Source organism: Ammospiza nelsoni, chromosome 16 (assembly GCF_027579445.1).
Source record: "Ammospiza nelsoni isolate bAmmNel1 chromosome 16, bAmmNel1.pri, whole genome shotgun sequence".
NCBI classification, from domain to species: Eukaryota; Metazoa; Chordata; class Aves; order Passeriformes; family Passerellidae; genus Ammospiza; species Ammospiza nelsoni.
This window is the reverse complement of record NC_080648.1, coordinates 9,220,524-9,234,990: the sequence shown is the minus strand read 5'-3', so window position 1 is coordinate 9,234,990 and position 14,467 is coordinate 9,220,524. Positions and strand designations below refer to the sequence as shown.

Sequence of the window (14,467 nt, the reverse complement as noted above, 5' to 3'; positions counted from 1 at the left end):
TAAAGAGCCAACACTCTTCCTTGCTGACAGAGTATTGAACTTCAAAATTTGGTTAGAAGGCACTGTTTTGCTGACAGTACTGTCTTTCAAAGGACATGCAAAATCAACACCTGACCATCTGTAGTCATTTAAGATTCACCCATAAAATATTTTGTAATAGAAGGGTTGTTAACCTTGACATCCTGGGCAAATGCCAGCTTCTCCCACTCAGTGTTGATCACCAAGCATAAACAACTCACATCCTCCTCTCTCACATAATACTCTTTTGAGTTCTTGGACATTGGATGCTGCTCATGCATTGAGCAAGTGCAGGCTTGTGTCTCCCAGTGCAAGTTGCAGCAAACCATAAGATTCAGTGATGTAATCCAGATAGTCCTGAAGTGAGGCTGCTTTAGACCTGAAGTGTCCCCAAAACTGTGTCCCCAAGATACTGTTCCATGCAGGTTTCTCCTCTCCTGCCCAAGCAGTGCTCTGGCAGGTGTGGCAGCCTGACTTCTCCTTGGAGTGGTCTTCAAGCATGTTCTGGGCTGGTGTGCCTTCCATTAATGGGAGACTGGGAAGAAGGGATCCCTGTGCTTTTTACCAGCCTCTGTAACCCTGCAGCAGATAAGGATGCTTTACTGTGCTCAAACACACAGCAAATTCCAGTGAGCAGTTCTCTCCCTCAGGTTTGCTGAGAGAAGAAGGAGGAAAAAATAGGTTAACTAAGTGTCCACACCACAGTAGGCAGCATTACGAAAGATCAGCATTTCTGTGCCTCTCTGCATGAAAATATTGGGGAGCAGTGTTGGCTCTGTGTTAGTGCCCTTGGCTTTTCTCCTTCCTTCAATCACTGTCTTCCATAACTTGGGAATACAGGCCCCATTCAGCCTGAAAGGAGCAGTTCTGCTGCAGTTTATGAATGTTTTGTTTGCTTAAACATCTGAAATATATTACTCTGAATCATTAAAAGCCTTTTTTCACAGTTTGTCCCTGACTTCATCCTTGATGTTTCCTATACCCACATTGCTCTTGATTTACACTGAATTTTGCTGATTTGCAGTGCATTGAGTGAGACAGTCAAATCTTCAGCAGGGGGATTTAAAATTACAGGAATAGCTTTAGGTAGAGCAAAGAACAGGGATGCCTGTGGAAGTCACAGGCACAACTTGGTGGTACCTTGAGGTACCACTGATGCTTTTCATTTTCAGGAAAAGGTACAGGCTTCATCCTACACTTTTGTTCTAATCTATCTGGAGAGGTTTATTGAGCATTACCACAGCCCTGCTGTGCTGTGAGCCTGTGTAATCCAAATACTGCTCTGCAGAATGTCTGAGGGATTTTTCCTGAAAAGTTCACCCTGCCCATGGCTGGAGGTGAGGTTTGCCTGACTCATGGCAGGAGCACTGTCATCTCCTTCTTATAATGAAATCAGGGTGGAAAATTACATCCTCCTTCATCTGACCTGGACTAAAAAGCAGTGTCTCTCAGCTTTTGGCGCTAGTTGGAGGCATTTTCACTTACAGGATGCACTTTTTGTAGGATCAGAGACAATCTTTTCAATGCCATGTCTTGGCATTTTGCTGTCCTGCTCAGTGTAGTGTTAGTAAGGGGAAGGGAGAAAACAGCAGAAAAAATAGAGAAATTAGGGTTTTGGCAAAAGATGAGACATAAGACAAATGAAAGAATATTCATGTCACCTGTTTAAATACCATAATCTGGCTAATGCTTATTAAATCCCTTCCATCTAGAATTATTGACAGGAGCACTCTGTGTGTTCCACTGACAGGAACATTCACTTATTCACCTGGGGTATTGCCAGAGACACAGAAATCTCAAATACTGGTAGCTGAGTTGGTCACTGAGTTGATTTCACTTTTCAGAGTGAAAATACACAAAATCAGAATTCAGAAAGAAGAAACAATGTTTCCCACACTAGTTTATGACTCTTTTGGGGGTTTGTCAGTACAGTTCCGGAGCAGGGAGACAAGGTTTGCTCTGCCCAACACAAGTCATTTTCTCTAACTATGCCTTGATTTCTCATTCCATCTTCTGGCTTTGTTGCATATTTTCATTGCAGCTCTCTAGGGCATGAACTGAATTTCTAAAATATTTTTAATATATTTTTGAACACATCTTTGCTCTGTGAAGCCCTGGCCATGGTTGGGCCCTTTTTTTGTCTGTGGCTCACATGTAGAATTCAAACCAAACCCTGTCAGGCATCATGTGTGGCACTGTAAGAGCACTGGGACTAATGAAATAATAGCTCCATAAATTACCATTAATTGTTTACCAAATTAATAATAACACAGTTGAACCAATTAAAAATGTAGAATTTGATTACTTTGAAGGGGTATAAGCCACAAAGGACTACGCCTCAATTAAAATATAGCAGAAGGCTTTTCACTGCATGCCCTGCAGGTATGTGTTATATCTGAGTGAATGAATGTCATGTTGTGTTTGTGAAAATCATTTCATTAGCAAAGCCATAATTTACAGAAGGCATAATAAATACTGGCATCTACAAGTCAACCACTGATCTTATTAATACTTGTATTGGCTGAGGGGTTTGCATTGGAAATTTTTAACTTTGGCATTACCATTGTGAGCAGTAACTACCTTTAATGTTGATTTCAGTAGTTTTCTTGTCACCAAGGTTTAACTTAAATAAGATATTTCAAAAGCAGTTGAGCCGAGCCGTCAAGGCTGATGTTTTGGCTCTTTATGATGTACTAATTTGTATCTGACATCTGGTGAGTAAATAAATATATTGTGGATATTGTTTCTGTGTCTCTTCATAAAAGAGACCCAGAGGAAGGGCTGGTTGGAGCAGGTGAGGAAGGCTCATGTTCAGCCAGGAACCATCTCTGAAGATGGACAATGTTTAACCATTTCTGTGCTATGGTTGTTGTGATGTGCACATGGTCATGCCTTCTGAAAGAATTTCTGGGCTCTTCTTCACATTAGGCATGCATTATTTCTTGGGAAAACAGAGCATCTGGCTGACAATATTTGTGATGAGTGCTGTGCTAAAGATCTTAAAAAGAAGCTGTCTCCAGACTCCTGATGTGATGAATGCTGTTATTTGTGGTGTTTGGCATATGGTGGCTATGCTGGCAAATAACTTAGCATTAAACAGTCTTTCATTTGGCCCACTGGGTTTCTGGTGTGTTTTAAATTAAATGTATATTTAAAGATTGTGCCGATATCTAATTTATAGACTTAATCAACAGTAATTCATTATATATGGTGCACTGTGCATTCCTCAAATGTTCAGTTCGTTGAGCTGATTTTAATTTGTAATCATTAAATGTAAACAAGGCATGTATCTGCTGCAATCGGCCTAAAAAGTCAATATTAGCAGCCCTCACCAAAATGGTGAGATCTAGGATCCTGTTCTTTCAGTACAAGAGAAATCCCTGTGTTCTTTGCTTGTATTGGGAGGTCTGGGTAGCATAGAGCCATTTAATGCCACACACAAAGAGATAATGAGATACAATTGATGACAGTTTAGGAGGGAACAATAAAAATATAGGAAAAAAATTAAAAGGCCATTTTCATAGGAAGAAGGAATGGAAATGTGCCCATTAGAGAGAAGCTATAGTGGCCCAGTGGCTGGAAATGTTCATGACCAAGAGGGATGGAGCTTGGGGCAAGCTGGTCTGGTGAAAGGTGCAGGGAGGGTGGAACTGGGTGTTCTCTGAGGTCCCTTCCAACCCAAACCATTGTGTGGTTCTATGTTTCTACGATTTTAAGTGCTGTTGGTTGGAAGAATTGATGAAACACGTTTTGAGGCAGGCTGGTGGTCTGGAGAGCAGAGGTGGGCCCACAGCACAAATGGAGCCAAGTTCTGAGATGCAAATTCAGGTGCAGATTGCACAGACTCGGGGAAAAGCTTCTCTGTTTTTGGCAGAGAAATTCCGTTGGTGAGAAGTGGTGGGGCTGTCCCTGCAGAGGCAGGAGCAGGACCAGGCCTTGCTTTGTTCCATCAGCCTCTGCTGGACCTGGGAGGCATCAAATCTGGATGCAGGAGCTCTGCTGGGGCTGTGGGGAAGGGAGAGGGGCAGCAGCTGTCCATGGGATGGCTGGTGAGGGCTGTCAGTCACAGTTCCAGCCAGTGAGGTGGGGTGACTGAAGCTCAGCAGGAATGGGAGATTTTGGACAGGTCAGAGCTGGGAGCATGCTGAGTGGAAATGAGGCAGAAGGGCTAAAAAGTTCTTTTTTGGCAAACAATCCCTCTATGAGTCCACATAACTCAGCTAAAGCAAACATGTCAAAGGTGCTCACGAGCATTTCTGAAGACGATTTAATGGTGAAGGGTGTTACAGAAAAATCCAGGGAGCAATGAATCATTTCTGCCTTCTGAGCTGCATTTGAATAGTTGAAAATAAGGTTGGGGATATAAGATAAGAAAAATAAAATTGTTGAATAGCTGCTTTCTAACTAAATCCTGCCTGTTGTGTGCAAACCTGGTGTAATATGCCAACAGAATGAGAAGGGTGCTGGGCAGCCCAGGTGATGGAGGCTGTCACCGCTCCCCCTCCTGCAGCCGCTTCCCAGCACAATCAGAATGTTCTTCCAGTGCCAAGGGGTTTTATGTGACATAAGACTTATAAGCCTGAATGATAAAGAACAGCTTCCATAAATCATTTTGCTCTGCAGATGTAAAAGTTTCAAGATGCTGGTGCCAGGTTGGTACACAAAGTACAGCTGGCCACATTTTGCTAGCATATCTTGCTTTTCAATATGCTTTTTAATATGGTAGTCCAGGTGATTTGTTTTTCCAGTTACTTTCAAGGATGCAGCATTTATCATTTTTTTTTACTGGAATTCAAGTTTCTTGCAGCAGAGGCTTCAAATCTCAGCTTCAAAGTATTTTTATGTAATTAAATTTCAGTTTTATATGTGGATTTTATCTGTGAACCTCAGAGCGGCTTTAATAAGAAATCCAACATGCTTGTGGGTATTTGTGTGACACCTATTATCATGGTTCCAAGAAATCTTTTCAGACACCTTATTCCTAGAATGTCCTGGAGAGGTTTCATATGGGGGAAATTGAAGCAGAGTAGGGTTTAACTGTCTAGACAAAGATTAAATCTGCTTCTCCTGCTATGACTACAGCTTGACACTACCTGGAGCTCTCTGCAGAGATTTCTGCTGCACTCAAGAAGCCACTTTGGTGGCTGTACTTACCCATTCCTTACTGGTCCCTTCCAAACCTTTTATTGTCCACCTTGACTCCAAATCTTGTCCCAAGCTCCAGCTGCCTGCCCAGCATTGCACTGAGTTCTGATGAATTAACCAGTTAAAGGGTCTTCTCTGCAGGGGTTTCTGCAGAGAAGAGTTTAAGCAGGACTAAACCTGCCCACAAAAAACAGTGTTGTGTTTCCTGTTGATAGCAGGAAATTGGGGATTTCCTTTAGGAACTGTGCTTTGCTGTCTGCTTTCCCAGCACCATCCTCTCCGGAAAGGAATGTTATTAAATTACCTTTGCTGTTCCTCTGCACATTCCTGACTTTCTCCTTAACTTCAGTCAGGTGGTTCTGAATAAGGGAAGGACATGGTGAGAGTGCTGATGCCAAAGTTTTTACCAACTAATGTGTTTTGAAAGTGCAAGATGTTAGCTGGATAAATGTTGCTGCAGAGCAACCTTGCTGTAACCTTGCAGGATCCCCACTAGCCAAATTTCTGCTGTTTGTGCCATCTCCAGACTGGTACATCACTGCAGCACACAATAAACTGGTCACCTTCCAGGGCAGGACGAGCAGCACCTCAGGATGAGAAGAAATGCATCACAGCTGGTTTGGGTTGGAAGGGTCCTCAGAGATCATCCAGTTCCAGCCCCACTGCCATGGGCAGGGAGATCTGCCTCTAAACCAGATTACTCCAAGCCCCATCCAACCTGAACTATGTCAGGTTGTGTCCTGGAATTGGCATGAGCACAGGAGAGCAGTCCTTGCATTTATTAAGCGTCCTGAATGTAGCTTCAGTCAGGAAAGATGCAAAATCCAGATAATCACCGTAGCTAAATTTGCAGTCATCCATAGAAAGCAATGAAAGCTCCATGAAAAACATCACTAAGGCTTATTTACAACTCCAAAGGTTTACTCACCCTGATTTGGTTGTTTATGAGCACAGTAAATATGGGAATGTGAAAGAACATACATACTTCATTTTAAATGCTTGGGATTTTTTTTACAAACCCTTCATCTGAGTTTAGAAGAAGTGCAAGGTTAGTTCCTAGAATCCTTGTTTCCTGGTTAATCCATTTTTTCCATGCATCACATTCATTGCATAATGCTGGCCAGGAACTCAAAGGAAAATGGACAGAGAGTGGAATATCAGAGCAGTTTGATAAGGCAATTCTTGATGACTCAGGGGTGGTAAATTATATGTGAATGTTTCTTGATCCCCAGATACCCCGTGGCCTGACTTGTCTCTATATTTGAAGTAATTTCTGTACACATCTTAGTGATTCCCACGAGTCATGTTGAACTTAATGTTCTGACAGTATTTCCATGATAAACCCTGGGGGTTTATAGAGCATCCATAAAAATTCACTCCAGGGAGAATCTTGGTGTGCCATGTCCTCCACTAGAACCTATTATCTTCTGCCTTAAATCAGGTATAAATCAGTTCAGATGTTGTAACTTAGAAAAGTTACAAAAATAAGTTTAGTGGGGGTTTTTTTCTGAAACTCTGGTATACCATAGTTTAAATATAGATAGTGGCTGTTCAAAGTCTTGTTGTTTTGACAGAGCCTGCCTGTGTTAAAGAGTTCCCAGTCTCAAAGCTAAGGAGTTTCTGGATTTGGAGAAACTTTTTAACTCCTAAAAATGCTGAAATAAACCTTTTAAAAGAGACAACTTATGCTGTTGTGGCAATGAAACTACTGATGCTAATTGTGTCTTATAGTCCCTGTAGGATAGAAGATGTGAAATTCAGAGAGCAGCTACAACACTTCACATCTGTCCCCAAAAATTCATAATGTTCTTTATTTTTTGGTGGGGTCAGTGAGAGGTTTTAATTCTGCTCTCTCACAGTTTTTTGGAAAGAGGCAGAGGAGGACCCTGTAGTGTGATTTTTAACTGTTTTTAAGAAAAAGAGACAAGTTTTTGAGTCTCATGGTAAACTTGTGTCAACAGGTTGCCCAGAGCAGCTGTGGCTGCCCCATCCCTGGAAGTGTTCAAGGCCAGGCTGGATGAGGCTTGGAGTATCCTGGTCTGGAGGAAGGTGTCCCTGGCCAGGGCAGGGAAGGCAGAATGAGGTGAACTTTAAAGTCCCTTCCAACTAAAACCGTTCTGTGATTCTATGACTCCCTGAAGGAATTCTGAGAGCCAGTTAGACCATTAGTAATTTTACTTTTCAGATTAATAAAGTGGCTGGGGAAATGCATGGCTGCTGCAGTCTCAGCAGGATACTCTTGGTACAACATGGGAATATTTTATCAGAAATTAATCATATCAACATTGCTCTCAATCTGTGGGAATAGGAATTTAAAATAAAAACAAATGCTTTTATGTAAACTTTTTTCCAAAATAGACTACTTATGCCTATTTACATAATGAATCCATCACTACCCTCAGGAGATTAGATAATTAAGCACTGAACAACTTATATTTATTCATGTACTTTCAAGAATGAATTAATTATCCCTTCCTGCACAAACTCAATGTTCTCCCTCTGATTAGTAGCAGGAGGACAGTGATGGGATTTTGTGATGGGAAGTGTGTTGCTTGTTTCCTTTAAAAAAAAAGGAAAACAAATTGATCATTAGGATAAAGTACATAAAAAAGCTGTGTTTGGTTAAAAGTCAATACAAACAGTTTTTAGCAAATTTATTAGCAATGTGAAGATGCTTGATTCAGATTCATATGAGAGAACTGGACTTTTTTTTCTTAAATATGTATCATTCTTGGGAGGACTTTGTGTGTAATTTAGATAATTGTTCAAGCAGCTGTCTGAACAGTGTTTGGCTCTCCAGATGTGACATTTCCAGTGCAGGTGGCTCAGAATTACTCACCTGAAGATTCTCTGTACTCAGTTCTTGGGGGAGATCCCCAAGCCAGGCAGGGTGACCCAGGGGGCTCAGAGGGGGATTGAGGCATCCTCTCAGACATGGCAGCAGCCTCCAAATCTCAGGTTCAGAATTGATTCTCAGATGGTCTCAAATCCAGCTGCAGGAAATGATGCTCATCTTCCCCTGGAGCATTCCTTCAGTATTCCAGAGAGGAACATGCAGGTATTTCACAGAAACAGGACAGTCTGGTCTCTGTGAAGTTTTAATCCCCTTATAAGCTGGCCCAAACTCTGACATTAAATATTTTTTTCAAATTATACTTATTTTCTGTGACATATTATATAAATAATCAGCTGCTCTGAGCAACTTGGTCTAGTGGAAGTTGTTCCTGCCCATGGGAAGGGGTTGACAGGATGAGCTTTGAAGATCCATTCCAACCCAAACCATTCTATGAAATGTCATCAATAGCATTTTATGGACACAGTTGCTGAAGAAAAGTAAAAGGTATCATAATATTTAATTATTTCAATGGCTGTTTTTCTCTTACATTTGTTCAAAGTCACGGTGACATTAGATAGGGATGAGAGGCAGTGTCTTCACCACCACACCAGAGCTGTGTCATGGGGACTTGCACACATTTATTTTGAATTCCACAATTTAGCTTTGAAGCTAACAATTTAGGGGTTTAGCTTCAAATGTAAGGTTGGGACCTACCTTGGGGAGTCATAGCCTGTGGCCGTCAAGAGTAATGACAAAAGAGTGCTTCAGGTACTAAATTCTGCTAGATACATAATTATGGCTTTTTATTACTTAAAAAACAGCATTAGTAATTTAGTAGAGAATTTACAGTAAAATGTTTTCTGAAGTAGCCCACAAAAAGTCCTGAGGATTTATAAATTACGTTAAGAACCTGAATAATTGCAGCTACAAAATAAAGCTGAGATATGAACATTTCTTCTCAGCTTTAGAAATAATTTTCTTGTTCACATTAATTGAGCTTGCAGTCCTTAGCGGTATGTCTCTTTGAGGGACACTGAGCTCCTGAGATGTCCCACAGTGGCAGCTGGGCAGGGCTGCGTCACTCCAAGGGTGCCCAGAGGCAGAGCCAGCTCCTGGTGGTGTTTGTCACAGGTTATAAAGCCAGAAACCTCATCCCCAGTCACCTGCACTGAACTGACGTGGGAGCTGTAGGAATTCTCTGGGCTCATTAATTGTGAACTACTTTAATCATGGTCATTAACAACTCTAAGGTTGTTAATTAATAACATAAACAATTTTCATAGCATGACTGGCTTTCCTCTAATTCTAAGTTGGTGTTCAGAAAATGGAGTTTTTTCACTGGGTGATGGATAATCCTTTCACCTGACTCTGGGCAGGTGAGAAGATGTCAAATGTGTCTGGGTAAGACCAACTTGTTGAACCTTAATGACCAGCAAAATGTGATGGCATGGCAATGTTTCTTCTGGAGATAATCCTAAAAACAGCCAGTGGAAGAGGTTTGCAAAGGCATGCAAACCCAGGGTAATCAGTGTACTGAGGTTGTTACTAATTCATTTATTTGGTCTTTACAGAAGGGCAGAAACTAAATCAAATCCTAATATGAGCAATTTATAAGCATATTATACAACGTTGTACAGATTCAGACTCAGTGTGAATCATCCTTCATTGCTTTTAGCCTCTCCCTGCTGTGACTAACCAGATGACATCCCATCCCATCCCAGTGTGTCCCCACATCCCATCCCAGTGTGTCCCCAGCAGCATCACCAGAGTCCCTCCTTGGCTGGCCAAACTTCACTTTCATGTTTACAAATGCATCTCACATATAACACGGTCATTTTAAAATCAATTAGCTGCAGTTGGCTTAGCTTTAAGAGGGTCTAAAATTTCTCCAAACTCTATGCAGAGCCAAATACATCTCATCAAAATTATTGGAGAAAAGAGTAATTATAAAAGGTATATCCTGTGTTTAACTATGTTCTATTATTTTTTTCATTTTCTGGATTCGGTTAGCTTCTCACCTGAGAATGTGTTCAGCTGGAGAACTCTTTTATCTGTTGAAACAAATGCTAAAATCACCACTGACCTTCATGGCCACAAGGCAATAAACAGATTTTACTAATGCAGTGCATAAACACAGCTGCAGGACTTGGGGAATTAAGTAGACACTAAAGTTTCCATCCCATTAAATCACCCCTGACTTGAACCATTGCTGGAGAAACACGATGTATTTAGGGCTGTTACCCATGCTTCAGTTCACAAACAACAGGTCTCTCTGCATTAATTTGGGGGCAAGAATCAGTGCTGGAGACTTTCTTTGAAAGTCATTCTCCTGTTGAACATCAAACAAGGCTAAGATTTGGTTCATTGTCTCCCTTCTGAGGATGAGTTACAGGATTTAAAAAGTATTGCCTTGTCTCATAAGCAGGATCTAAGCAATAGAACAAGAGTAGATCAAATATTATGGGGAAATTCTTCCCTGTGAGGGTGGTGAGGCCCTGGCACAGGATTCCTAGAGAAAGTGTGGATGCCCCATCCCTGGAAATGTTCCAGACCAGGCTGGAGAGGCATTGAGCAGCCTGGTCTTGTGGAAGGTGTCCCTGACCACAGCAAGGGACTGGAGTGAGATGATCTTCCAACCCAAACCATTCTGCAATTCTATGAGACACTGTTTCAGCAAGGGAGGATATCCATGAACAACTGTAGCAATGATTGAAGGTGGCAACAATGCATTGAAATGTGTATTTTCTTTAGATTTAAGGCAAGATATCTAATTCATGATATTAAGCACTATTTAAAGTGTGAAATCTATTTCTGTAGGTAGTGCAGCACAAGCAAAGGCAGGTGCCCAACATCACCAGGTAAATTATCTCCATGCCATGCTACATTAGTGAGGTTTTCTCCATAAATGTTCATTCCAGGCTGCTCCCTGTAATGACCTCAATTATACATGTCTTCATTGTGAAATTATGATTGCCTTTGGTGGGCTGCAAATGACAGCAGAGACAAAGATTTCCATGATAAACCAGCACAACAGGTAATACCTGCTGCATTAGTATGCAGAGCTTGTGAAGGTGCAGTGTAACTCCAGCTTAAATAACACTGGAGAGGAGGAGGGACAGATGTTCAGCAATATCTTGGCATCTTTTTACAAGGAAAGGAATTACTAAGATTTCACATTCTCATATGTCACTGTGGGACCTGGTATTGCAAGAAGTTTAATGTAAGAACATCAAGATGGTGACAGCTGGGTCACCAGAGGTGCTCAGTGCTTCGGGCTGAATATCACACCAGGCAGGAAAGGTGGGAGAGGATGGACAAGAGTGGTCCCTCCCCTGAATAACCCCTTGGCACTAACCCCCAGCACGCAGGGAGGGATCCCTTACCCTCCTGAATAAGGGTCTGGAGATGGCACTGCCCTAATTCCGAACCACAAGGTGTTCAGGCACTGAGCTGCTGCCATCACCAATGCAGAGTTTGTGGGGTCCTGGTTGCCTTTCACTGACCTTGACTTTGTTCCACATTTGATGTCTCTCATCTGCATGATCAGGGATTAGTCACAGTCCTCTGAGACACAGGCACATCCTTACACCAATTCCTTTTTAAAGGGGACCATTACAAAGGCTTTACCCCTGTCTGGAACTATTAAAAATTGAGTGAAGAATGATAGCATCCCATTCTCTGATGATAGTATCTATGTCTGATGGCAAAATAGTTGGCAGGAACTTATTTCCAGCTGGAATAAGCTGAGGACCTACTTCATCTGAAATCCCAGAGTATCAAGTTTGACACAGCTTGGTAACTGTGGTCAGCTAGGACTGATACTGGTTGAACCTGTGGAATGTAGAAAAATGGTTTGGATGCCTCGTCCTTCAGGATTTCCAAATAAACATAACTTGAACATAACATTGCTTGATTTTAGGACCAAATTCAATTCCAGCTTGTTTTATTCTGCAAATGAGCACCCTTTGAATATTGCCTATTTGTTCTCTTCAGTTTTATACCCATGGTAAAAATCCTTTTATCTCCTAAAGGTTTTTAAGAATAAAATGAACAGTGTTCAATACTTAATCTAGAAGCTCTACACAAAATCATTATGGTGACTTGAATAATTTTTGCACATAAACCAACAGCAGCAGTGTCTAAGCTCTATAACCTAATATTGAGTCTTTTAAAAGAGTTTTAAAAAGCTCAGCCCTTGCATCATCTTAGGGAACCCTGTTTCCTCCCCAATTTACCTGCTTGTGTAAGGAAATATTTTTCTATTGAAAACAAAAAAGCAATAACTAAAACGACACAAAATAATTCTGTATTAGTAGAAAGGCTTTTAGATGTTAATTAGAGTCCCTCAAATGTACTAGTAATAAGATGCTGTCAAATATACTCCATAGAAATACTCTAAAAAGGAGTGTGTTTGTATTGTTAAAGTGGTCTGTGCTAATTACATGCTTTAACATAAAAAAACTCATCTCTTGGGCTCTTATGGTTCATCCAAGAATGGCAGCTGTGCAAGGTGTCTTCTTAATTAAACCTTAATGTATTTTTCATTACTGTGCTTCTAAAAAGCAAAAGCCAAAGCCTCTTTAGCAATTGTTTGTAAGATGGGCAGGAAGCCTTAAATTCCACTGCAAGAGAGCACTGAAAATCCATTGCTGAAGAAGGAGCTTATGGAAGCCCAGCATGTGCCAGGGAACTCAAGGCACCATGAAAAACAGCAGAGGGAATTAAGGAAAACAGCAGTGAGATGAAAAAACAATTCTCTTGTAAATGAATGGCCCTCTATTTCATTCCTCCTCAAGAGGAGATGTCCTCATTAGCCCTACTGCATGCTACAAATTATTGTAATTATCAGTTCTTTATCCTGTCAAGTGCACTCCAAATATTTTATTCATTAAAAGAAGCTCTTCATTATGTAGAAAATAACTACATTATTAGCCCCTATGTGCTGTTTCCATGCCTCAGGCAGCTGGGTGAGGGTGGTGGGATGAACTCTCCATCCCTGGAAGTGTTCAAGCCAGATTGGATGGGGCTTGGAGCAGCCTGGTCGAGTGAAAGATGTCCCTGCCCATGGTACCCAAAGGCAGTGTGATTTACTCACATGTTATGTCTTTCCAGCTTAGTAGTTAACCTGCTCGGTGATCTTAAATGTTGTCTTCCCAATATTCCTTCATCTCCCCTTTTGCTTTTTAAGGTTTGATGGTCAGACTGTGTCAGTCTTCTCATGTAATGCCCGTGGGAGCCACCATAACACAAATAGTAGCACCACTACTACATTAGTCAAACATTCTTAATTTTGATCAACCATCTATCAAACTGTAGTTACCTTTTATTTGGAGCAGCTTGTACTCTTCCTGAAATAGCACTGGGAATTTTAAGTGGGAGAAGTGCTCACTGCTGGCAGACACACCAATGCTGTATGCACCCTGCAGCCCAAAGTCAGCCTCAGATCCACAGTGGTGAACACTTTTGGCACGTTAGCTTCTCACTTAGGTGGAAGAAGCAGAAGAGAAGAGGTGCTGAGCTGTTGGAGTATGTTTTCACAAGCAGGTTTTTACTAGTTCTTCACAATCAGTTGCTGTACAAGAGCACTGAGTCTGTCCAGGCTGCCCAAGGATGCTGAAATACACTGAATATTTTAGTGACAGATTTAAGAGGTTTGCTACTCAAGAGGTGTTAAAGCAATTTTTCAATTAGATAATATGTGAAAAGGTGGAAAATTGTGCTTGCAAATGTCGATACTGGGGTTTTTTTCATTTTTATTCCATGCAAGTGACATTCAGATCTTGTGTGGGATGTAATGACAGAGTTGTGAGGTAAGTGGATGGGATGAAGAGTAACTTTACCAGTTAATGGGAGGGAGTAACCTGACCCCTGTATGTCATTTTACAGTGTCACCACTGCTTGAAGGGTTTGTTTTTTTCCACAGCACATGGCCTTGGGTGAGGCAGCATCATTCTCTTATGTTTTCCTGCTGTTGTTGCCAGTGGAGATGAGGAAGGAGCACCCTTGGTGCTGGGACAGGTTGTTTCATTCCCCAGCCCAGGTTTTGGAGGTGGCTGAAGCAAAGTAACACCAGCTGTGAACATTCCCTGCTCTCTCAATGGGCCACTACCTTGAAAGACCAGTCTTCATAATTTACATGCAATACAGTTTACTTATTGCAGAGCTTGGGAATGAGAGGAAGCAAAAGCCATTGTGTGAATTACAAAGCTGTGGCTAGGGGAGCTTGGACAATGTGGCCTGACTGCCCAGTCACTGTCACTGCTGCCAAAATGCTACATAAAGGCAATCTGCACCCAGGCTAGTTCTGGTATCAGGTCTGACCTTTCTGTGTGACCACACATGGTAAAAGGTGCAGCAACATCTCATGTCAGTGGCCAGAAGGAAACTATGTGACATAGTGTGGTTTCAGAGAGCTGGCAGGAGTTTCTTTTGTGTGGCACACATAAGTCAAAATAACTGGGGTTTTTA

General features: G+C 41.6%; 1 protein-coding gene across 2 annotated transcripts in view; it reads left to right on the top strand.

Moving 5' to 3' along the window:
• Nucleotides 1–14,467, top strand: part of FSTL4 (follistatin like 4) — a 209,308-nt gene that overhangs the window by 155,057 nt on the left and 39,784 nt on the right. The gene's annotated exons all lie outside the window — the stretch shown is intronic.